At 41.8% G+C, this 26,145-nt stretch overlaps 1 protein-coding gene and 2 long non-coding RNA genes across 8 annotated transcripts in view; 2 read left to right on the top strand and 1 right to left on the bottom strand.

Moving 5' to 3' along the window:
- On the top strand, positions 1-7,192 carry LOC140528089 (uncharacterized). Its single transcript, XR_011975073.1, has 3 exons — positions 1-385; positions 2,464-2,587; positions 5,331-7,192. It is a non-coding gene; the product is annotated as an uncharacterized lncRNA (long non-coding RNA).
- Positions 7,193-7,277: 85 nt separating this feature from the next.
- LOC140528088 (uncharacterized) lies at positions 7,278-25,344 on the bottom strand. The gene is made up of 3 exons (XR_011975072.1): positions 25,255-25,344; positions 23,896-23,968; positions 7,278-8,306 (listed from the first exon to the last, which is right to left on the bottom strand). It is a non-coding gene; the product is annotated as an uncharacterized lncRNA (long non-coding RNA).
- Positions 25,008-26,145, top strand: part of CDC42EP4 (CDC42 effector protein 4) — a 30,571-nt gene continuing 29,433 nt past the window's right edge. For all 6 annotated transcript variants that reach the window (XM_072645569.1, XM_072645572.1, XM_072645573.1 and 3 more), the window contains exon 1: positions 25,008-25,230. The gene's annotated coding sequence lies outside the window, so the exon portion shown is untranslated. The remainder of the gene's footprint in view (positions 25,231-26,145) is intronic.

The following is a 26,145-nucleotide window of genomic DNA, read 5'->3' as shown; positions in this document are numbered from 1 at the left end:
GAAGGAAGGAAGGAAGGAAGGAAGGAAGGAAAAGAAATACTTTGGTGACTCAAAACTAGACTTAATGACATCATCGCATCTTGGGCACTATACAGAAACTCAATGAGATATCTGGACCAGTACTGGTGTTTATTCAGAGATTCTATTTGCTAATACATAACTTTTATGAAATCATCATAGAACTAGAAGGAACACTGAGAATTCATTCTGTTTCTCTTAAACAGAGCATCACCCAAACTCCATTCTTAAATACCTTCAGAACTGGGAAAGCTGCCATTTAAAGCTTCTGCAGCTGTCCAGGAGAAAAGTGATGAGGGCTTGAACTAAATGAATGATTGTGTAAATTATGAGAAGGGTATGGCTATAAGAGCTAAAACCAGATCAGGTAACTGATTGGATATGTGGGGAGAAAATGAGTACTCAACGCTAATGTCAAAGTTGCAAACCAATCCATATGGTCAGTCAGTTCAGTCATTTTTAATAATCTGACTCTTTGTTGACCTGTTTGGGGTTTTCTTGACAGATTCCAAGGTGGTTTACCATTTCCTTTTCCAGTTCATTTTACAGATGAGGAAACTGAGGCAAACAGGGTTAAATGACTTGCCCAAAATTATAGTAGGAAGTGCCTGAGGCTGGATTTGAACTCAGGAAGAGGAATCTTCCTAATTGCAGGCTCAGCACTCTCTCTACTATGCCAACTAGCTGTCCTTCTAGATGGCACTGCTCTCAAAAAGAACAGGGAATTTTGGAAAGGTATGGATTTGGGTTTTACCTATTCTGTTTAGATAGCAAAAGATAATGAGTTCTCTTTTGGACATATCAAGTTTGAAATACCTATGGGGCATCTGTCTGACATGTCTAATAGGCAGTTGGTGATATACTACTGAAGCACTAGATACAGAGAGCTGGCAGTCATCTGCATGGTGGTGATAATTAGACTGAGGAATGCCGATGAATGAGAAAACACAGAAAAGAAAAAAGAAAAGAGGATCCAGGCCAGAGCTTTGGGGAATACCCACAGTTAGAGGATGTGATATATATATATATATGAAGAGACAGCAAAGAAGACTAAGAAGGGGCAGTCAGACAGGTAGGAGGAGAACCAGGAGAAAACAAAATTCTGAAAACCTGGAGAAAAGAGAAGATTCAGGAATCTCATTAAATGGTGCCCAGGGGGTCGAATGGTGCAGAGAGGTCAAGAAGGATGAGGACTGAAAAAAAAAAAAAAGACCATTAGATTTGGAAATTAAAACTGGTGACTTTGGAAAGAGTAGTTTCAGCTGAGTGTTGAGGTCAGAAGTCAGATTCTGAAGGGTCGAGGAGGAGAAGCAAAGTAATGGTATTAATGCCCTATGAAAACATTCTTTAGCCAAAGAAGACTCTATGCAGCTAGCAAATGAGGTGATTCTTGCATTTCAAGTTTTTATTTTTTGCCTAGATATGATTTCATGACTGTAAGGAATTCTCCCAAGTGGATGAAGATTGGTATCTCTGTGTAATTTATAGCCTTAGGCAAAGGTTCTTAACCTGGGATTGAAGAACTTGTTTTTAACTTGTTTTAAATATTTTAATAGCTATTTCAACAGAATTGGTTTCTTTTGTAATCTCTCTGTGTTTTGCTTTATGTATTTAAAAACAATCTTCTGCTATGAAGCCTGTAGGCTTCACAAGGTTGCCCAAGGGGGTCCATGACACAATAAAAGTAAAGAATCCCCATGAGGAAACCTGCCTGGGACATTGCAGTGTGAAGTATTTTGCTTCTGACCACACAGTCAGTATGTAAGATTTGAACCCAGGTCTTCCTGACTCCAAGGTCAACCTTTTATCCACTATGCCAGTATCTCTCAAAAAGTCCCTTTTCCCTTTCATTCTGTAGTCACCTTTCTTGTCCATCAGTCAGTCAACAAACACTCACTAAATGCCTACTATGTGCCAGTCACTATACCAACCTCTGGAGATACAAAGACAGTCCCTGCTTTAAAGGAACTCACAGACTAAGGGGGAAACAGCATGCAAACAACTCTGTACAGAGAAAATATAGACAAAATAAATTAGAGACAGTCAACAAAGGGAAGGCAATGTAATTAAGAGGGATTGGGAAAGTCTTCTTATGGAAGCTGGGATTTTAGCTGGAACTTGAAGGCTTCCAGAAGAATGAACTTAGACCAGGAGAGGCTTTCTGGACATTGAAAGCCAACCAAGAGGATTTTTCCAGCAGATGTTTAGCTAGCCTTCACTTTTTGCTTCTCACAGCCCCCTGGGCCCAGGTCCCTTTGTCTACCACGATGCCCGAAGCCCACTGCCTCACTCCCATGCTCACACTCCCTGCCATTCCTGGGTCTGAGATCTGAATCCTAAAGACAAGACCTTGTGTCAAACTAAAGGGAAGTTTGATTGCCTAGGGATGTTTGAGCCAGTGACAAAAATAGATGCCCTAACACCATGCTTTTTCTTTCCTCCCAGCTCTGGGCATCACTTAACCTCCATAAATATACCAAGCCTCCTATCCAGAAAACCATTTCTATGGTGAAACCCATATTGGCCACACTCTTTGCAATGCCCTGACTTGAGACTTCAGATAATCTAGGTAGGACTATCTTAAACTTTCCTTTTTGGGTACCGATCAGCTTCCATAAACTCCAACAGGGTCATATGATCCTATAATAATCAAGCAACTTCTTAGTTCCTTGGGTCCTCCTTGTTTATTTTTCCATAAGCCCATCTCAAATTTCTGTAGAAAAGCCCCAGTCTATCCCCCACCCCCCACACTAAAGTGCCCCTGTGTTTTTTGAATTGCTTCCACATGTGACTAAAATGTCACTACTCACTCAGTCATTCCCTGGGGTCAGGAAAAAACCTCACCCAGCAGCTAGCTCACAAAATATTAATCATGAATGCTTATTTATTACTAAGACTCCAAAATGGCTTATCAGTTCCTTCCTGAGACTGATCTGATCACAGTTCCTCCTCCCTGGGCCACTGCTGGGGAACAAGTTAGCCCCAGACCTAAGAAAGATGCTAAGGGCAGGAGAATGTCTCTTTTGGGAGAGGGGCTGCTGTCTTGGAAAAGCCACCCCTTCCTCAACTTTCTCCTCCATCAAATGAGAGGGTTGAACTAAAGAACCTCTAAGATCGCTGCAGCTCTAAGGTTCTGTGATTATGAAGAGCTAGGCAGGCTCATGTCCTCAATTTTTTTCTCTGTCTTCATAAGGGTATGTAGGATGGGATGTGAAAGCCCCAGAAAGTCAAGTAGGGTTCAAGGTAAAAATAGTCCCTGCCCTGATGGTGCCAAGGGACTCATGATGAGGGAGTGCTGTCCACCTCCAAAAAGAACTGGTGAACTCTGGGTGCAGACTGAAGTATAATTTTCTCACTTTCTTTTTATTGCTTGTTCTTTGGAAATATGGCTAGTAGAGAGATATGTGTTGCATGATTTCACATGTATAGTTGACAAGCTGCTTGCCTTCTTGGTGAGTGGGGGAGAGGTTGGAGGGGAGGAAAGAATTTGGAATTCAAGATTTAAAAGGAAAGAAATGTTAAAATAAAGACAAAACAAAAATAGTTCCTGTCCGCAAGCAGTTCCAATAAACATAAGGAGATGGGAGGTAATCTCAGAGGGGAAGGCATCAGCAGCTGAAAGGACTGGGAAAGGCCTCCTGAAGAAGGTAGAATTTATTTGGTCATGGAACAAGTCAAGGAAACTAAAAGGCAGAGGTGAGGGGGAAACGAATTCCAGGTATGGGGCATAACTTGGGCAAAGGCATGGAGATGGACAATGGAATGCCATGTTGTAATAACAGCAAGTTAGCCAATAGGAGTGGACCATAGAGTGTGCGGAGAGGAATAAAATGGTATAAGAAGACTGGAAAGGTAGGAAGGAGCCAGGTTGTGAACAGTATTAAATGTCAGAGACTTCTATACTTGATCCTAGAAGTCTACTCCGGAATAACCAATGGAATTTAGTGAGTAGAGAAGTGACATATCAGACCTATACTTTAGGAAAGCATTTCATTAACTGAGAGAATAGATTGGAATAGGGAGGGAGATATTGGAGGCAGGAAGATCAATTAGAAGCTATTGAAATAGTGACTTTGCACAGCCTTTCCTCACTTCAATCCAATTCACCTGCATGTGGTGGCATCACCTCCCTGATGTCATGGTCCTCTATGAGAAGACATGACAAGTAACAACAGCCAGGCAATAAGGACATGAAGTAGGGTGGTGGATATGTGAGGACAATCAGGAATGCCCCCCCAGAAGACCATTCCTTGTGCTCCCAGCAACATTATAAAGTCAGGGAATTTTGTATTCAGTGGCTCCCAAATAGCTCTTTCCTGTACATTCTTTTCTCCCTGGCCCCTCCTCCCTGGTGTATCTGATCAATTCATTCACACTCTAGTGAAGCCTTAAAATGTCATCTCTTGCAGGGGTCCATGGCCTCTATTAGAGTTACCCTGATACTATTATCCAGAGGTAGCCGTGGGGCCATGGTAAAAACAACACTGCATCTGGGTCAGAGATTCTAGGGCTAAATTCTGTCTCCTCCAAGTTCTAAGTCCTACTACTTTGGCCTTGGAATGATCCCTTCCTCTCTCTAGGCCTCCCTTTCCTCAACTCTGAAGCAAAGGAGTTAGGACTGATAACCTCTGAGCCCCTCCCAGCTATAAACTCAAGGACCAGACTTTCTAATTGCTAGCATCAGGAAGCCCTTTATTGGAGGAATATTGGAAGATACAATGATCTTCCTTTAGCCCCCTAAATCACACCAATCTATTCCTCAGGCTGGTTCTAGGGCAGGGATCCCTGAGGTCGCTAATGTCTACTTTTCAGAGGGTCCTGAAGGGACCCAGAACACTCCATTCAGAGGCCTGGTGCCATCCTGTCTGATGGACCAAGTCAGCCTCTTTTAGAAACAAGAGACAGCTAAATGTGACCATATTTTCTAAAATCAAAACTTAGTACAGCCATGCCTCATTTTATTGTACTTTGCAGATACTGCTTTTATTTTTTTAACCAAATTGTGGCATCGAGTGAATCTATCAGCATCATTTTTCCAACAGCATGTACTCACATCATATCTCTGTGTCACTTTTGGGTGATTCTCACAATATTTCAAACTTTTTCATCATTATTATTATATCTGTTATGGGTGATCTGTGATCAATTATTTTTATTATTATTAATAATAGTATTACTGTTGTAATTGTTTTGGGGTGCCACAAACCACACCCATGTAAGACAGTGAACTTAATGGATAAATGTTGCATGTGTCTGACTGCTTCACTGACCAGCCATTACTCCTCCTCCCCATCTCTCTCCCTTTCATCTAGCCTTCCTATTCCCTGAGATACAACAATGTTGAAATTAGGCCAGTTGATAATCCTACAACGGCCGCTAAGCGTTCAAGCAAAAGGAAGACTCAATCTATGGAACAAACTTCATTGCTGTTTTATTTTAAGAAATTGCCACAGGCCCCCCAGCCGTCAGCAGCCACCATCCTGAATAGTCAGCCACCACCAGCATGGAGGTGAGACCTTCCACCAGAAAAAAGATTGCAACTGGATGAAGGTACAGATGATGACTGGCATTTTTTAGCAATAAAGCATTTTTAAATTAAGGTATGTACATATTTTTAGACATAATACTATTGCACATTTGATAAACTACAGTATAGTAGAAACACAACTTTTATATGTATTGGGAAACCAAAAAATTTATATGACTTGCTTTATTACAATATTTACTTTATTTCAGTAGTCTGGAACCAAACCCACAGTATCTCCAAGGTATACCTGTACATGTGGTCAAAGAATACTACTTTTGCAAAGTTTTGTTTCTTTGTTGAAATGGAGAGTTCATATAATTATCATCATCCTCATTCACATTTCTACAGTAGAAGAGGAATTAGATTTGTGGAGTTTGGCCCCTGAAGGCAGAATCAGGAACAACTGGTGAAGGTTTTGAGGAGGTGAATTTAGGCCTGGTGACAGGGAATGAAAGACTTCCTAACAATTAGGGCTGCCCAAATGTGGAGTGGATGACCTGTGGGTTGGGAGAGTGGCAGTGGGAGGGAAATAGTAGGCTCTCCTTGTTGGAGGTCTTTGAACAAAGGTTAGGAAAACACTTACCACTATGGATTGTATTGGATAGTCACTGAGGTCCCTTCTGGCTCAAAAATTCTGCAATTCTGTGAGTTTTCAAAAACTAGTATTTGGTTCAAGAAAACTATTAAGGACCCCAGGGTAATTCAGTAAGTCAGATCTTCTGTGGTCTTCTGTGGTCTTCTGTGCTCTACATGTCTGGAGATGAAAGTTACCCCTGATTAAGGCATAAGTCTATCACCCTTTTTTTCCTTCTCTTTCTAAAAACCATAGTGGGTGTGGTTTTATCCTAGGAGGCACAGGAGGGGGAGGGTACAGAATTGGGATAGCACCGAATATTTCCAAGGTGGGCTCAGCTGGATTTTTAGGAATGCAGAGAACAGATACATAGATTATAGAGACTACTACTAGGATGGTAACATTCCTCCATACAAGAAAGGGAGATTAAAGGCTATAGGGGGTGGACTGGTACATGAATCAGATACTACATCACCGAGCAGAAAGGAAAATTGTGAAAAATACTTTCAAACTATGACCCTCACCTTAGTATTTAGCTAAAATCCCACAATACTGTACACTCTCAGAAAAATGTCCTTTTGGTTATTATTATCCTGATTTTAAATATCATTATACCTCAAATTTCAAGGAATTGTTTAAATTCACAGAGGTGCAGAATATTGGACCCAGAGTGAACCCTAGAGATTCTTTGGTTTAAACCTGTCATTGCACAGATGAGATAGTTAAGACCTGGAAAAGATAAATGACTTGAGTAATAAGTGTCAGAACTGGGATTTGAACTCAGGTCCTGTGACCTCAAGTTCATGCTTCTTTCCACTGAGTCCAAGAAGAACATGGACAGCTGCATTAACAATGTAAGTGGATATGAATCATGTAAAGGTAGGGGGCACATTTAGGAGTTCTTTGTGTTGTCTGGGGTGGGGTGTGGGGAGAGAAAGGGTTCCAAGATGCACAGTAAAAGTTTATGGCCAAACTCAACTTTCTCTACCTCCACCTCAGACACATTAAGAAAGGAAACGAATGAAACATAGGAAAAGAATGAAAAGAAATTTTCCAGCAAGATAATCCCCACTGAAAGTTAAAAGAAAAAAAACTGCTCCACCAGCCCCCAACTTCAGCCTCCATATGGAGCGTTCAATTAGAATAGTAGTTACTGAGTCTTTCCCTCTGCCTGCGGCACATTTTATTTTATTATTCTGAATTTAACAAACTTCAAATAAAGTGAGCATTTCCATACACATTGTATAATAGCATAGAGTGCATAATATGTATGTATATATACATGAATGTACAAATCTGTATTATGCAGAACTTGTTTTCTTTTAAAGTATATAATAAATTCAGCTTATAATTTTCAAAGATGACCTGCTTTTCTGTGATTCCTTCTTCCCTTCCTTCCATTCTTTTCTTATATGGTAGGAGGGGGGCTGTGAGGGTGGGGGGACAAGGAGATGCTATCCCTAAACTCCCTCCCACACCTTGAAAACAAAACAAAAATTTTTGCCATAAATAGGCATAGTCATATGGATGGCCATATCTTAATATGGTCACATCCAAAAATTTGTCTCTCTCCTTTCTTCCTTCCTTTCAATCTTCCTTCCTTCCTTTTTTCTCTTCCTTCCTTGCTTCCTTTTTCTCTTCCTTCCTTTCTTTCTCTCTTTTCCCCTATCTTACCAGAGTCTGGGAGTACAGGGGCTGCTTGCTGGTTGGATCTCACTTCTAATCAGCTGAGCTCACCAACTCCCATCCACCCCTCACACACCCTTCCTCCAGGGGGCTCACCATATTGGTGCCAAACAGTATGGAAGAGCTAGCCCTATTGCAGCTCAGAACCCACAGATCTTTGCATTAGTTTCAGCCTCCCTAGCGGCAGGAACAATCATTGTGCTCACCACACTGGCCTCTGTCTCTTTCTGCATCTTGAATTCATCACTTCTCTGTCAGGAGATGAGCAGTATGTTTCATCATGGGTCTACGGCAATCATGGTGGATTACAGCATTGATCGAAGTTCTTGGCTACTTCCACTATAAAGTCTTGGAATTCGCTACAAGTCGGGCAGACATTCACCAAGATACCTAGCAGTGTCTTCCCTCAGCACTTATTCAGAAATAGTTCTCTGTTATTCAGTAGGGTGAAGCTCAGAAGTTAAGCTTCCATAGGTGATGGGGTAAGAAATATCTGAGCAGCTGAAAAAATGAACAAAGAAAAATTCCCTTCACAATAAAAATTACTGTAGGGTAAGAGATTACTAAGAGAAAGTTGTTCAGTCCTATTTGACTCTTTGTGATGCCATCTGGGGTTTTATTAGCAGAGATACTGGAGCAGTTTACCATTTCCTTCTCCGGCTCACTTTACTGATGAGGAAACTGAGGCAAACAGGGTTAAATGACTCACCCAGGAACACACAGCTAAGTAAACTTTGAGGCCAGATTTGAACTCAGGAGGATGAGTCTAGAATCTTCCTGATTTCAAGCGCAGTGCTCTATCCACTACACTACCTGGCTGCCCTAGAGAAAGGGCTAGAAAACAATTAAGAACCCTTGGCTTTCAACACCTTTTTCTTCCTCACAGGCATCATGATGGCAAGAGGACATAGGTGAAAGAGAGGATAGAGATGACACCTTCTGTGTGAGTTTTCTTTCTTCACCCTTCCCTGACTTTTCTCCTCTAATCAACCAACTGTCTCTTGTTTGTCGGGACTCATGTTCCTGCCCAAACCAGCCCCACCATGAATCAGAGATCAGATATGCTAGGTGCTTTCTATTAGACATCTCCCCTCCCCCCCACCCCGGACTCTCTGAGGAGGTTTATAACAGGGATGATTTCATATTTATGAAGAGGCCCTAGGGTACTGGATGCTGCTTGGCCCTCCCTTCCCTTCTTTTCAAAGAGCCTCATTTCTCATGTGTATTGACACATGCCTTTGGAGGAGGCCCAGGGATGGGGGCCCTTCTTCCTCTGGCCTTCTAGGTCACCTTGAATTAGTCCTGTCTGGGGCATGGGACAGACTGGTCAGCTCTCAGTTTCAGCCTCACTTGCTGCTCAGAACTTCAACCAGGCTGTTTGTGCCTGGGCCTGCTGCCCACTGGGGTCAGGCTGAGGTGATTTTCTCTCTGACAGTCCCTGTTGCTATCTCAGTCAGGCCTCACTTGGTCAACTGCAACAGCTATCTGGGGAGTAACTAAGTTGGAAAGGTAAAGAGAGGTTTGAGAGGGAGGAGGGACAGGGGTCTGAGTCAAAGAAAGCTAGGCAAGCTGCAAACACAATTATGCTTGACACCAGTCCAGAGTTGGTTATGGTTATGACTGCAAATTCTCCCAGAGGCAAAGAAAGAAAATACACACACAGGCCAAAAACAAACAAACAGAAGAATTCCCCACAGCTACCACTTGTGAAACTCAAGAATGGGGAGAGTGAGAGAAAAGAATAGGAGAAAAATCCCACAGCCTGGATGGAGCTTTGCAAATAGGCACCAGCCCACGACTCGGGCTCTCTGTTGTCTTTGTCCTCAGTCTACCATCTCCTGTTTATTGTTATTCAGTCATTTTTAGTCATGTCCAGCTCCTCATGACCCCATTTGGGGTTTTCTTGGCAGAGATACTGCAGTTTGCCATTTCCTTCTCATTTTACAGATGAAGAAACTGAGGCAAACTGGATTAAATGACTCACCCAGGGTCACACAGCTAGTAAGTGTCTGAGACCAGATTTGAACTGAGGCAGGTGAGTCTTCCTGACTTTGGGACCAACATTCTATCCACGGTACCATCTAGCTTCCCTCTCTCTCCCACAAGGTATCCAAAAAGAGTCAGTCAGTCAATCAACCATCTCTTACTAATCTAGTATTATGTGTCAGAACTGCACTATGTGCTGGGGATACAAAGAAAAGAAAAAAATAGTTCCTGGTCTCAAGGGGTTCACAATCCAATGGCGAAGGCAACTATGGACAAACAAGTATACACAGGATAGACTGGGGGTAGTTTCAGAGGGATTAAGGAGGGCAGGAAGGTTTCTTACAGTAATGGCATTTTACCTGAGACCTGAAGGAAGCCAGGGAAGCTAGTTCACTTGCCCTTCTGGACATCAAACACTTTCTTGGAAGTTGATAATTAGAACTAAACGTTCCCATTGGCCTAAATGTTTTAGGGTTATTTTGTTCAGTGCAAGGTCAAACAAGCTAGGTGGCTCAGTGGATAAAGTGCTGGGCCTAGAATCAGGAAAACTCATGTTCTTGAGTTCAGATCTGACCTCAGACACTTCCTAGGTGGGTGGCCCTGGGCAAATCACTTAACCTTGTTTGCCTCAGTTTCCTCATCTGTAAAATGAGCCAGCAAAGGAAATGGCAAACCGATGCAGTATCTTTGTCAAGAAAACCCCAAAATAGGGTCACAAAGAGTCAGAGACAGACTGAAACAAACCAGAGGACCTCTGGAAGTCCTTTCAACCTGAAGACCATAGTATCTGGAGATGAAGAGGCTTTAGAGATCATCTCATCTTCTGCAAGACGCTATTGTGCTGTAAGAAATGGCAGACTTCAGAAATACCTGGATAGACTTATATGAACTGATGCTGAGTGAAGTGAGCAGAACCAGGAGAACTTTGTACATAGTAACAGCCACAGTGTGCGAGGACTGTTTGTGATAGACTTAGTCCTCCACAGCAAGGCAAGGACCCAAAACATTTCCAAAGGACTCAAGATGCAAAATGCCATCCATATCCAGAGAAAGAACTACGGAATCAGAACACAGAGTGAAGCAGACTATTTTCTCTTTTGCTATGTTTGGTAAACTTATTATTTGGTTATGTTTGGTACAACTAAATTATTTGCTCATGCTTTCTCCCATTTAATTCTTCTCTGCGACATGACTAATATAAAAATATGTTTCATAAGAATGCATGTGTAGAGCCGATATAAGATTGTATGCCATCTTGGGGAGAGAGAGGGAGGAAGGGGGAGAAAATTTAAAACTTATGGAAGTGATTGTTGAAAATTGAAAACAAATAGATAAATAAATTTGAAAGAAAAAAAGAAGCATTTTCCAGTCCTCCTAGATGGTTGTGCCTTCCTTCTGTGATTATATCCATTTTATCCTATCAGTTGTTTGTAGTTGGTTGTGTGCATGTTCTCTCCCCCGTTAGACTGGGAACTCTTTCAGAGCGAGGAGTATCTTTTGATTAGTACCCCACTTTGTAAAGAGGAGGAAACTGAGGCCCAGGAAACAAAGTAATTTGCCCGGGGATAAAATAGGCAGTATGTAGGAAAGTAGGAACTTTAAATTCCCTCCACTTTTAAGAGGAAAATTCTCTAGACTAAGGTTTTAATTTGCATCTGGAATCTAGTTCTTTAGCCTGGGACAGCGGAGGTCAGTACAAGTTGGGAGGTCTGAGAGAAGGGGGCAGCTTTCCCCAAGAGGCAGAGACTCTGGGTTGCCTTAAAGTAATACTTCTCCCTAGGATTGGGGGAGGGAAGGGGGGGAGGGGAAATGTCAGGAAAAGAGGGGAGCGGAGAGTGCTCCTTTAAGCTCAGCAAACATCTGGCCTGATGTGTCACATCATATTCAGCCCGACTGAATGAAGACTGATAGCTTCAAACCTTCAAGGGCTCCAGCTCTGGCTCTCCAGACACAGCCCCCAGCCCTAGGGAGATATTTAATTGGGGCCTTGGATGTGTGTGTGTGTGTGTGTGTGTGTGTGTGTGTGTGTGTGTGTGTGTGTGTGTGTGTGTGTGTGTGTGTTTGGTGTGGGGGTTGGGAAAGGAACTTTAGAAGAGGCCCCCTCCACAGAGGTGACCAAGGTTTGATTACTTTTATGTTAACAGATTTTAGGCAGGGCCTAGAGTCAAGAAGAAAACCTAGCTGATGCTGAGTTTCTATAATATTTTTAAATAAGCTTATCCCATTTTTAAAGAAATCCTTAAAATAAAAAGGCCTTAGCTAAACATTTTTTTAGAGTTCTTAAATTTAAATTAAAAATTAAAATTATTTCATTCTTAATTTATGGACTATAACAAGCATTTCCATAAGATAGTATAATAAAAAAGATGATTGCACATGAAACTGCAAGTCTGTTATTACAACTTGCTATTTCTTTTAAATATATAATAAAGTTATCATATAAATTTCTTTTATCCTTCTCTCCCCGCTCCCTGTTCTAGAGATGGCTACTGTAAGACACAAATGTGTGTGTATGTGAGTGTGAGTGTGAGTGTGTGTGTGTGTGTGTGTGTGTGTGTGTGTGTGTGTGTAAAACCATTCTGGACATACTTCTATTTATCAGTTCTTTCTTTGGATAGAGATAGCGTCTTCCTTCATGTGTCTTTTGTAACTAATTTGAGTGTTTATAGTAGTTAAAATGACTTATTTTCTCAAAGTTGTTCTTAAAACAATACTGCTGTTACTGTATACAATGTTCTCTTAGTTCTATAAAGAGACATCTTTAGAAGAGACTTCATCCTGAGAGCAACCTTCTCTCCATTCGAATAAAAATCTTCCTGCACTTCCTGGACTATTTATTTCCTTTTACCCAATTCCTTGATTTCCTGACTAAATTAAGTTCCCCTCTGGAGAACCCCGCCTCCCCCATCCCACTAGAGCTGGCAGGGCTCTTCCTTCCCCCAACCAGGGTTCTCCTGTTTCCTGGCCTATGCTCATCACAGTGGGTCCCCTCTCTGGGACAGGCTCCAGAGATAAGGGAGGAGCCATAGTTTGGTCTCTGAAAGCTCGCATAGATGTGAGAGGACCCTGAATCAGAAACCTATAGTTATCCTCTACAGGGAACTCTGCTGGAGTCTTCTGTTATTTAATTCATCCTGGGAAACCACAACAGAGATCTTAGAAGACATTTCATTTTCTCATTCTACTCCCCTTAAGTGGTTAAAGATCCCCATCTCTGCCTCAAAGATGCATGTTGGTAGGAAGGGGGAGGGAAAATAGGACCTAGACTTCAATGCTAATTCAGCTATTTACACTTATCTGCTACCTACGTAACCACTGGAAGTACCTTCATTTCTCTGGAAATGTTATCCCATCCAAAAAGTTCTTGGGTTCGACTAAGAGGCCTGGTAGTTAGGGAACTTGGAGTAAGGAATACTTGGGATCAAAACCCACTTCAGACACTGTGGCCCTGAGCGACTCACTTAAGCTCATTTTCCTCATGTGCAAAATGAAGGGACTGGACTTAATGACCTTTAAAGTCCTTCCCAGCTTCAATCTATGACCTTTTAGGATCCCTTCCAACTTCAAATCCATTGATTCTAAGGGTTACAGAGCACCCTTCAACCTTTCCATTAGAGTGGATCCCTTTTTCCTTGTAGTCATGCCTAAGAAGGTGATAGGAGCTGACTGACCTCTGCTCCTGCTCTAGATAGTGAATTTGACTTATTCTTCTAACCTACACTGAATTTTCTTCAGAATATGGAACTTTGGTAGCACATTTCATGTTAATTCTTCACATCTAACCCCCCTGGGGAAGTCAATATCATTTCCTTCCTAAAACACCAAAGTCACCATTAATCTAGGAGAGGTTGACAATACCAAAACTGAGATATTCACCATTCACTAAGAAAAAAGGTCTGAATCAGATCCTGTTCTAGACAGCAGCAAGGTATATATCCAGGGGCTTGAAATTATAGGAATTGTGACCGATCCACTGGGGGTCTTCACCAACGTTATCCTCTCTTCCTCCTGCATCCATCATACCATTATATCCTCCCTTCCCAGAAATGTAGGAAAATAACACCATGCTTAAGTGGAAATGACTTGGATTGGACTCCCAGGGCTGCCATTTATCGACTATGTGACTTTGGCCAAGTCATTTCAATTTTTGGGTCTCAGTTTCTTTTGCTGCAAAAAGGTGGTGGTGGGCGGGAGGTGGGGGAGGAAATGATAACTGCCTTACCAGTTCAAAAGGGTTTTTCATTAATTCCCTTTGTTCTTACATCCCAGAAATTTTCCAGTATAACTCCTCATTCCCCTTGAATTCCCTCATATCAAAGGAAAAGTTAAGTACAATCTATCACCCAAGCAACAGAGTCAGACAGGATGGACAATAATATTCTGCTGCCAAACTTTAGAGAGAAGTGAAGTATGTTTCATCATTTGTTGTCTTTGACCAAGATGGATCTTTGCAATTAACCTGAGTTTGGTTTTTATTTTCTCAAATGACTGTAGTTGTTTTATACATTGTTCTCCTGGTTCTGTTTGCTTCACTCCTCCCACGCTTGTTATAATGATCAGATTAGATAACTTAGTGAAAATATTTTGTTAAGGTGTAAGGTACCATTCAAATAGAAGGCATTCTTGTTAAGTGAGGAGTTTGCTTATGCCTAAGAATCAGAAGATGATTGCCAACTCCCTTGATTTGTCTCCTCATACTCACTCAACCTTCTGCTCTTGCCCAACTGTCTCTAATTGTATTCTGAGCACCAATGAACACACTTCTGTGCCTACACTGTTCGGGCCTGCAATCAATCTTGCAGGGGCCAAAGGGCCACATCTGGGCTGCCCTCCCTCCTCCTTCCCAAAAACTATTTATGCTGAAGACTCTTGAGAGTAACGTCCACACACCCAACCTTTCCCTAATGGGAAAATACTTTACTGTATGGATGACTCTCTGCAGTCAATTTAGTGTCACTACATCAGCTGCAGCCAATTCAGAAAATGATATTAGCAACTGACGAAAGGCAGGGTTAGTCAGGACTCTGTGGTCTGTTGGAGATAAGGTAGTTTAAATGATCTATCTATCTATCCATCCATCTATCTATCTATCTATCTGTGTGTATCTATGTATATATTATGTATGTATACACACACACACATATATATATCGATATATATATATTTAATTCCTTAAAGAATAATGGGGCAGACAGTTGGAGATAAGGAAGAGGGGGAAATTGCCTTTTTTATACTTTTCCACATACTACTCTTCCGTAGAGGTATTGTTCTCCATCCCCTCACTCCTGAACACACACATACACACACACACACACACACACACACACATCTCTAAGGTTTACAACAAATAGGAAACCAAAGAAAAGCCCAGACCTGGAACATGATATTCCATGATTCCAAGAAACTGAGTAAAATTGATTTCCAGGGATTCAAATGCTATAATGCAGTGGATAGCATGCTGGATTTAGATAAAGAGGACCTAAGTTTGAAGTCTGCCTATGTCACTTAGGACATCTGTGATCTTGGGCAAATCACTTAACTTCTCTTGGCCTCTGTTTTCCTTTCTGTAAGATGGTGGGGGAAACAGTTGGGTGGCACAGTGGATAGGGCACTGTTGTTCTGTTGTGTCTGACTCTTTGTGATGCCTATTTGGGGCTTTCTTGGCAGAGATACCACAGTAGTTTGCCATTTCTTTCTCCAGCTCATTTTACAGAAGAGCAAACAAGGTTTAAGTGACTTGCCCAGGATCACACAGCTAATAAATATCTGAGGCCAGATTTAAACTTAGGAATATGAGTCTTATTCCAAGCCCAGTGCTCTACTGAGCCGTCTCAATAGGCAAGTCATTTAACCCTGTTTGCCTCAGTTTCCTCATCTATAAAATGAGCTAAAGAAGGAAAGGGCAAACTACCGGAGTTTCTCTACCAAGAAAACCCCAAATGGGGTCACAAAGAGTCAGACACAACTGAAATGACTGAAGGACAATAACAAAAAATGAGTGGGTTGGACTAACTAGATGGTTGGAAGGTCTCTTCCAGTTCTAAACTGAAAATCCTATTAAGAACATATTTCTATAGCATTGAGTGGTTGACAAAAGCAATTTCCTCTCAACAACCCTGAAGGTAAGGTTGTGTAAGCATTATCATCCCCGTTTTACAGATGGGGAATCTGAGGCCCCAGAACAACAAAGGGACTTGACCACAATGATACAGCCAGGTGAAGAGCTGAGTTTAAGACCAGGTCTCCTGTTGCCCACATCACATCACACTGACTTTCTACGAATGTCATAGAACTGAGTGAATTTAAATACTTACGACATACTGTGTATAAGCTTCAGAAAACAGACATTAAGAGAGGAAAGGGTTCATGAAGATGCCAGGATAACTTCTCCCTGAGATTCTACCGAGCCCCAGGAGCTGGCCCACAGCTATAATGTGATGTGCAAAGACACACCCCCTGGCCTAAAAGCTTATAGGTTGATTAAGCAGAAGGTACAGCTAAGAGCTTCAATCCATACCTAAAGGCAAGAGTATTACATCTCCCTCGGAATCAGGGGACATAGAACATGACCTGGGTTTTTTTCACTAATTTTCTCAGATTCTCAATTAACTGTCTCTAAAATGTATTGGTTGGCATTCGATGCAAACTGAGTGGAAAAGAAGGAAAGGAAGCTTAGAGTCAGTCCTCTTTCTATTATACAACACAATCTGAGATTCCTTACTTAAAAGAAGGGAACTCTGAGGTCAACCTCCTCATTTCCTTCTATGAACTTTTATTTCTTTCAATTAACAAGCATTTATTTCCTTTCCCTCCCACCCTACCCCTGTCCCCCTCAATAAAAAGAAGAAAGAAAAAAAATAAAACTTTTCTAACAAATATACAGTCATACAAAACAAATTCCCACATTGGCCACATCTGAAAACGAAAGTGCGTATCTTATTTTGCAGCCTGAGTCTATCACCTCTCTGTCAGGAGGCAGATAGCTAGCAATTCCATAGCATTTGAAGGTTTGCAAAGCACTTTGCTTGTCTTAATTCATTTGATCCTCACGACAACCTTGTGAGACAGGTACTATTATTAATCCCATATTACAGATGAAAAAATTGAGGCTGAGAGAAGTTAAGGGATTTGTCCTGGGTTGTTGCTCAGTTACATCAGTCTCTTCATGACCCTGTTGACTATACAGTCCATGGGGTTTTCTTAGCAAAGATAATGGAGTGGTTTGCCACTTCTTTGTCCAGTGGATTAAGGCAACAGGAGGTTAAATAACTTGTTCAGGGTCACACAGTGTCTGAGGGTCAGATTGAAATTCAGGTCTTCCTGACTTCAGTTCCAGTGCTCTATCTACTGAGCTATCTAGCTGCCTCCTAGGCAAACAGAGGTTAAATAACTTGCTCAGGGTCACACAGCTATTAAGTGTTTGAATCCAGATTTGAACTCACATCTTCCTGACAAGCCCATTGAGCCATCTATCTGTTTTGCCCTGGGTCACATGTCTATTAAGTGTCTGGAGGAAGGATTTGAACTCAAGTCTTCCTGACTTGAAGTCCAGCCTTCTATCCACTGTACCACCTACCTACTTCTGGCAGATAGCTTACTTCTTCACTCATTTAGAATCATCAGCCTCTTAATAGGTTATTTGACTTCTCGAAGTCATACAGATGCCAAATAGTAAATTACAAATTGAAAACACAAGTGTTTAATAGCTACAAAGCCTAGGAGTCAGATCACCAATCTCTGGATTTAATCTTGAAAGGTTTCTATGAGAGGATGATTTTTTCACTGGAATTCTAGTTTTTAAATTAAAACTTAAAATGTGTTTAGAAATTATCTAGTCGTATCTCTTCATTTTTATAAATGGGGAACATCAGGCCTATAGAAAGTGACCTGTCCAAGGTCACTCAGACGTGAGAGCCAAATCTCAAGTCCACTTCTCCAGATTCGCACATCAGCCAGAAAGTGACAAAGCAAAGATTCTCCCCTATATCATGCCATACTGCTGGTTCTTGAAAAGGGGGAGGGCCATCAGTTTGCAGAGAGGAGTGAAAAGGTAATTCCAGCAATGGCATTTAATCTATGGGGGAGGGTGGGAGTTTTCAAATGTGGAGCATATCCTATTTCCTTTACGGAACAAGGGAAGGACTTTCTTTTTTGAGAGGGGCCGATAATAAAACCAATCACTTTGCATATTTCAAATGCCTTTTGATATATACATTATGTTCTTTGGTCTTCACAAGCCTCAGTGATAAACAAGGCAAGTATTATTTCCTCTTTGAAAAAAAGATAATTAAGTGACTTTCCCAAGGTAACTCATCAAGTTAAGACTAGAATCTAAGCCTTCACATTGCAAATTGTGTTCTTTGCCCTATGTGCCTTTCTGGTTGTGAAGGATTCCTAAAGGAGGCAGGCATTAAAGGATAATTAGAGGATAATTTCACAGATGATATTTGAGAAAATGAAGGGGATAGGGTCAAAGACAAGGTGTAATATCAAGAGTGGAAGGATGAGATACAAGGGAATAGAGGAAAGGATGAAAGAGGTCAGTGCAGTGGTGGTCATTCAATAAGTAAAATGGTGCTTATAAAAACACCTACTATGTGCCAGACACAGTGCTAGGCACAAAGGATACAGATACAGAGAAAGAAAAAGTCCCTGACTTCAAAGAACTCAAATTCCATTTCAAGGAGAACAATATATACAAAGAAAATTAAATACCAAATATAAGTAAAGTGGATACAACATAATTTCAAGAAGGAGGGCGCTAGCAAGTAGAGAAATCACAATAGGCTTCCTATAGGAGGAAGTCCTTGTGCTAAACTTTGAGAAAGATAGGGATTCTCTGAGCTCTAACTGAGAAAGCACCTCATCCAGACATGGAGAAAATGTAAGACTCAAAAATGTGAATATAAAGCTCCAAATTCCTAGACCAAAGACTGAGTCCTCTCCTTGTTCCCCATTGGCTTTTTCTTCCTTCTGAATGCTTAGCTGTTCCCTAGGCTGGAACAAGCATAAAGCTAAATCCCACCCACATGCCACATATCCAGTCTCCTCCAGTCACCAAAAATATAGTGTGTATACCTGTTGACATTTCTAGGTCACCAAGTAAAAAAAGTGACATGAATAAACCACAATGGCACTTTAATATCACCAGAGCTCAATAGCTCCTAAATGGAGTCTTCTTTCAGCTTTTAGCTGCCTTCTGGATGATGGAATCTCTTTGGCACTTAAATCTCTAAAGCCATTGGAGAAAAGGCAGGTAGGTGAGTGCTTGCCCTGGAATCAAAAGGACCTGAGTTCAAATCTAGCCTCAGACATTTACTAGCTAGGTGACCCTGGGCAAATTCACTTAACCTTGTTTGCCTCAGTTTCCTCATATGTGAAATAAGCTGGAGAAGAAAATGGAAAACCATTCCAGTGTCTTTGACAAGAAAACCCCAGATTGGGTCACAAAGAGTCAGGTGCAACTAAAACGACTGAACAACAACATGGGGGAAAAAATAAAATAAACAGGGTTAGTATTCAAGAAAAGTGACTAAATTGTTTATACTTTTGATTCAGCAGTCCCATTTTTGGCATGGAACCTAAGGAAGCCTGGGAGTTATTTTGTTATATATGATAGTTGAACCCATGGGAGTTGATGAGGGGAGAGAGAGACAGAGATGGAGTCACAGAGAGACAGATCAAAGAGAAATAGAGAGAAAGGGGAGAAGGAAAGAGAAGAGAAGGAAGAGAGGAGAGGAGAGGACAGGAGAGGGGAGGGATAGAGCAGGAGATACACCCAGCTCCCAGCAGCTGAGGGTCATGCAAAGAGAAGGATACAGTGATGGCCTAGACCAGCATCCATACAGGACCACAGGAAGACTGAGACAGGAGTCAGGGCTTGAGGCAGAGGGTGAGACCTAGTTTGGAAGTGCAGAACACAGAGGATATAAGATTGAACAGATCCTATCTACCCCATCCAAGAGCATAGGAAAGAGCAGAATCTTGCCCTGGCACAAAGTTTCAATTCAGTAAATGAGACTGGAGATATAAGAAAAGAAAATGCTGATACAATGAGAACATAATGAAAAGGTACTATGGACTAAGAGAAGCCCAGAAGAGCTTCACTTCACAAGTACAAGTAGAGCCCCAGAGAAAGAAAAAAAAAAGATTAACCACAAGGACTCTAAGAGTGGCTGGAAAGAATGAAGCAAGAGATTTTGAAAAATGAAATTAGAATGGAAATAAGAGCTCTAGAGGGGAAAAATGGAAGAATAAATAGCTTAGAACATAAGATAAAACCAACTTACCCCTTCATGGAGATGGGGGTTCCACAAGTGTTATGTACTACGTATTTTCAGACTTATTTCTATGTATCCTTCAGTTGTGATATTTTTTTCTCTCTAAAAAGTACTATTTGTCATAAGGAATGGTTCTCTAGGAGGGGAAGGGATACTTAAGATAACTATGGTTATATGAGAAATAGAAATATCAATAATAACTTATTTAAAAAAAAACATTTACTCAAGTGTCTGTGTGTTCATCCTTTGTTGCCCAAGAAGACCATGCCATCAAAGAAATGATGACATGATTTGCACTTGACTTTGTTTTGAGTGAGGGAGGGCTGTGCAGGTCACCAGCCTCACTTCTCCTCCAGAGTCATTTGAATCCAGTGACCAGATATTCATCAGGATGACTGGAGATGACTCAAGTAATACATTCCCTGAAAAAGTAGAATGCATCCAAGTGAAAACAAAATTAAAAAGCTGAGAAAAAAATAGAAGACCACGTCAAAGGTCATTGTTGTTCAGTTTGTCAGATTGTGAACCCATTTGAGGTTTTCTTGACAGAGATACTGGAATGGTTTGCCGTTTCCTTTTCCAGCTCATTTTTTACAGAGAAGGAACTAAAGCAAACAGGGTTAGGTGATTTGCCTAGGGTTAAACAGCTAAGTAAGTGTCTGAAGCTGGATTTGAACTCAGGAAGACGAGTCTTACTGGTTCTCAGATCACTGTTCTATCCACTGCACCACCTAGCTGCCCCCCAGGTCAAGTATCCACTATTAATAACAGCTGACCTAGACAACAGGTCAAGGAAAGAGAATTTATAAACCACTGAAAACCATTTATGAACCCTGAAAACCATAACAAAACAAATAACTACATGTCATATTTTAAGAAATCACTTTTAAAAATTACCCCTAGTTCTATTAGATCCAGGGGACAAAGTGAGAATAGAAAGCATCTACCAATCTTATTCTTAAAGCAAACTCAAAGTGAAAACATTTAGGAGCAACCTAGCCAAAATCCAGTGCTTCTAGATCAAAGGGAAAAACGTACTACAGCTAGGTCCCAAAGAGCTGCAATAAGTGGATTCCTTCTTATTCTTATTATTCAAATTCATACTCTTCAAAGTTAAAATATAGGTAAAATATATAATGGGGTGTATAAGGTCTTCAGGGAATACTAGAACCTCTGATGTGAGGACTTACCAAAGCCTGTTGCAGGGCTGCTCATCCACCTTTAGTGTTCACCCTCACCCAACTCTGTAGCCATATCCCAGTAAACCCTCTCAGGAGAGGGCCTAAACCAGGTTGAGGGTAAGCTACAGTTCTCAAACCTTTCTGTGAGGTAGGGGGATGTCTACCCCAAGCATGTGAAGAATTCCTCTAGAAGAGTGGGTGGATATGAATAATTTGTTCCAATGACTATGAAGGCAGTTGAAGCAGGTCCTGTGGAGCTCTTAGACACTGGTCAGACATAGAAGACACCAAGGTCATCCATTGCATCCAGGGCTATCACAGGTTATCTTGACTTTTGTCCTGTCATTGGATTTTGATGACTGGAAGAGAGAGTGAAGCTGATGACTTTGGCAACATAAAATACACATATGAGAACAGAAGGGAATGTGGAAAGAGGAACTGACAAGAAGAGCAGTGTTGGTATTGCTGTGTTAAATTTGACGTACACTTTTTTAATAATCCAAGTTATAGTCAAGAAATCAGCAAGCATTTATTATTTGTCAGGCACTGTGCTGACCTCTAAGAATGTGAAAAAAGGCAAAAGTAGTCCCTTTCCTTAAGGAGCTCACTATTCTAAAGGCGAGACAACTTGCAGCTATGTACAAACAAGCCATATAGCATATATGGAGATAATCTTAGAGGGAAGGCATTAGCATGAAGGGGGAATAGGGTTCAGGTCTGATCATGCATATCACTCCACCCTCCCTCTTCCATTCAATAAAATCCAGTGGCTCCCTCTCACCTTCAAGATCAAATATGTAAAATCCTCTTATTTTGATATCCTCAGACACTTACCAGCTGTGTGACCCTGAGCAAAACACTTAGGCCTCTTTGCCTCAGTTTCCTCATCTGTAAAATGAGCTGGAAAAGAAAATGGCAAACTACTCCAGTATCTTTGTCAAGAAAAACCCAATGGGGTCACAAAAAGTTGGACCCAACTGAAAACAACTGAACAACAAAAACTTTTTGACATCCAAATCCCTTTGTAACCTGTTTCCCTAACTACCTTTCCATTCTTACACTTTATTCACCCCTACTTAATTCTTCAGTCCAGTGATACAGGTTTCCTTGCACAAGAAAATTCACCTTCCCGTTCTGAATTTTCATTGCTTATTCCCCTTGTCTGCAATTCTCTCTGTCGTAAATTTGTACCTCCTGACTTCCTTAAAGTCCCAAATGAAATCTTACCTTCTACAAGAAGTCTTTCCTCATTCTCCATAATGCTAGAGTTTTCCTTCTGCTGCTTATCTCCAATTTAACCTATCTCGTTTGTGCATAGTTATTTGTCAACTGTGAGCTCCTTTAGATCATAAAGTTTTTTGTATTCTCAGCACTTAGTGGGTGCTCAGTAAATGCTTATTGGCTGACTGATAGGTGGGATTTTAGCTGAGATTTGGAGGAAGCCAGCGACTGAGATGAGGAGGAAGAGAATTCCAATCATGGGGTATTGCAGTGAAAATGCAGTCAAGAACTGTGAAAATGAGTTTAATGGAAATGTATGTGTAGAGCCCATATAAGATTGCATGCCTTCTTGGGGAGAGGGAGAAAATTTAAAACTTATGGAAGTGAATGTTGAAAACTGAAAACAAATAAATTAATAAATTTTGGGGGAAAATTAAAATTAATTTATCTTTAAAAAAAGGAAATGCAGTCAAGAGATGGAGTGTCACGTGAGAGATATTCATAGCTTCACATGCAACCCTCTTTTTCTGGTCTTTATATATGGAAATGTTCATGGTTGTTGGTATTTGTCAAGTTCATTTTTTAAAAGAAAGAAAATTTTTGAAAAAAATTTTTTAAAAAAGAGAACACTGGTAATCTTGACAGGAGCAGTTTCAGGAAACCAGATTAGATTGCAAGGGGTTAAGATGTAGGAGATGAGAAAGGGAAGGGAATAATAGTAGACAGTTTTTTTCTAGAAATTTCAATGTTCACACAAGGAGGAAACATATAGCATTAAATACAACCTGAGAAGATGGTAGATCAAGGGAAAATTTTATAAAAATAGGGGAGATCTATGTATGTTTCTAAGCAATAGAGGAGTGATTGGATAGGGGGAGACTGAAAATGAGGGAGGGTAGGCTAGGAGGATAGAGCAATTGGCCCTGGAGTGAGGAGGACCTGAATTCAAATATTCAAATAAAGCTTCCGACATTTACTAGCTGTGTGACCCTGGGGAAGTCACTTAACCCTAACTGCCCCCCCAATAAAAGAAAATGAGGGAGAAAGAGGGTATGATGGAAAGATCAAGCAAGTTCATGCAGGAGAAAGGAGGAGATTGGTTCAAGGTTTTAAGTTAGGCATTTACAAGAAGAAGGGGTATTCCTTCCACCACCACCCCCAGACTCTGAGCAAGAGAGGAGAGAATTGAGGTGATTGAGAAATGATTTAAAGTATAGAGATGGGCAGAAAAGGAAACTAGTAATACATTGTCTCTCTCTCTTTTTTTTCAGTATGACAATGTGCTCTGGGAGGGAAAGGGGAGAGATGGTAATAGATGGTCCAAGGACAGAAAAGATTTAGATAGAGAATGAAGGGAGTGAGACAGTGTTAAATCAGGGAAGGGTTAAAGGACTAGCCAGCAGCAGAGGTGGCCAAATTTACCTAACAAATTTGTAGTGACTTCATCTGCAGTCAATCAGCACGAATCTGTAGTGGGCTGGTAGAAGCCTTGATGCTGAGGGGTAGATGATCATGCATTAGGAATTTATCTATATCTCATTCAATCAAACTAAAATTCTGAAAGAATTCTAGAAACCAAGGTCTCTATTATTTGTCCCCATCCCGTCCCAACAATTTGAGTCTTTTGTCTCAATACCCATGGTAGACAAGGAGTTAATCTGAAGGGGGGGGGGGAGTTTGGAAAAGTGGGACAGAACTCTATTGATCAGAATTTATTCCAAGTCACCCACCAGGCCAAATTTTTATACTTTTCCAATCACAGAAATAAAAGACCAAATGAGAATAAAACCCAATTACCCATCTTGGATTAAGTTTCTTCTTCACTTCCCCCCAACCCCCTTTGGTTTCCAGTAACTGTCTGGGATGGAGTCCATGAACTTGAAGTGAGCTCTTCCCTTCCCCCTCCAATCAGTCTCTCTTTAATGGGGTTGGGAGGTGATTAGCTATTCTAAGAGCTGACAGTCTTTTCTGCCCCTCTGTCTCATAATGCCCATCCCAGAAGCTTTAAGGAGATCGTGAGCCAGGAAAACTCCAGTGCTGGGGGAAACATTTCCTGTCATTATTTTGAGGGGGTAGATAGGGAAAAAAAAAATTTTTAGGGAGGATCTCATAGTGAGGGTTAGATATTGGCTCTCTGCCAGAGAGGTCCCAGGGTGGACTTCTGTGAGAGTAAGGGATCCCACTCGTCCTTAAGGAACTCTCAAATTGATTTAGTTGGAAAACCAAGGGAAATTCAGCAAAGAAGAAGGACCCTGTGGCATGGAGTTGGCAAAAGGGATCTTTGGATCAGCTCAGGTTGTCTCTTTTCTCTCCTGCAGGCTCCATAAAGCTCCTTTCTCGAGCTCTGGGGCCCAGGCCCTGGCTAGCTTCCCCGCTCGAATCAGGGGCCAGATTCACATGGAACTCAAAAAACTCAAGGCTTTTGGATTTTGAATGGAGGAGGCCTTAGCGTCTGAGCTGATGTTTCCAAACGCCATTGGTTGCGGCAGGGCGATTACATCACCTGGGAGAGCGTTGGGAGGGAGAAAAGCTGGGAGGGAGGAAACACTAAGAAAGAGTCAGAGAGAGAGGAGTGTCGGAACGGCTCCTAGAGAGAGACACCGAGACCGAGAGAAAGAGAAAGAGAACACTGGAACAAACGTTAGGAATTGACATGGGCTCTCCAAATGGGAGGCGAGCCGAGTCCGTGGAAGAAGAAACAGCCGTGAATCTGGGGAAAACACAACAACCCGAGCCGACCAGACTCTGGTGACCGAGGTATGGGGAAAGTGGGGCGCTCACCACTGCGGTGACCTGTTCCTGCTGGGAACTGACAGTTGTCTGCACTCAGCCGACCTGGTAGAGGTGGTGTGCGGGGTTCGAACCCCGACAGAGAGGCAGAAGCCCTCCGGAGGGGAGCTTGGGGTACACAGGCGCTGCCTAGGAGAGGAGTACACACCCCCACCCACCCCCCAGGGCCAGAGATGTGGCTATCCTAGGAAAAGCTCTGGATTGGTCGAGGCGTACTCTACCCCTCCCCCATTCCCACCTATGCCAACCAAGCCCCTTTCTCTCTCTCGTGCCCATCAGAGATGCCAGGTTGGGGGCCTGCCAGCCTGCTCGTCCGATCTCAGCTCTAGGGGTTCCTTTCCTTCCCAGACCCATGCGTGAGGTCGCCTTAGAAGGGGTACAGGCAACTCTGCAGACCGCTAAGCTTTGTTTTTATCTGTCTTTCAAAAGAGGAGCGGGTGTAAAAGGGGAAAGGGTTGGTTAATCCTGCCCGCCCTAGGTTGAGGACTCTGGAATTTTCTCTCTCCTAACTCAGCTGACCTATTGCCCCAAAGCCTCCTTGGAGGTCGATAGGGATAGGGGCATGTATTTAGGGTGGGGAGGGAGGAGAGAGTGAAAGACCTGGACCAGCGCCCGGCCCACAACCGACAATTTCGCTCGGAGAGAGGCGTGTAGGTGTTTGATATAGCTCTGCATGAATAATACACTGAAATATTTCCCTGTAGTAACCCAGGCTCGTACGTACGTGTGCACACACACACACACACACACACACACACACACATACATACATACACACATACACACATTGAAGCGCCACTACATGTCACCAGACTGATTGTTTTTAAAGGAAGAGACGGGAAGGAAGCAGAAGCCGGGAAGGGAGCCCTAAACAGTGCGGAT

Source organism: Notamacropus eugenii, chromosome 2 (genome assembly GCF_028372415.1).
Source record: "Notamacropus eugenii isolate mMacEug1 chromosome 2, mMacEug1.pri_v2, whole genome shotgun sequence".
NCBI lineage: Eukaryota > Metazoa > Chordata > Mammalia > Diprotodontia > Macropodidae > Notamacropus > Notamacropus eugenii.
This window is presented reverse-complemented; position numbering and strand designations above follow the sequence as displayed.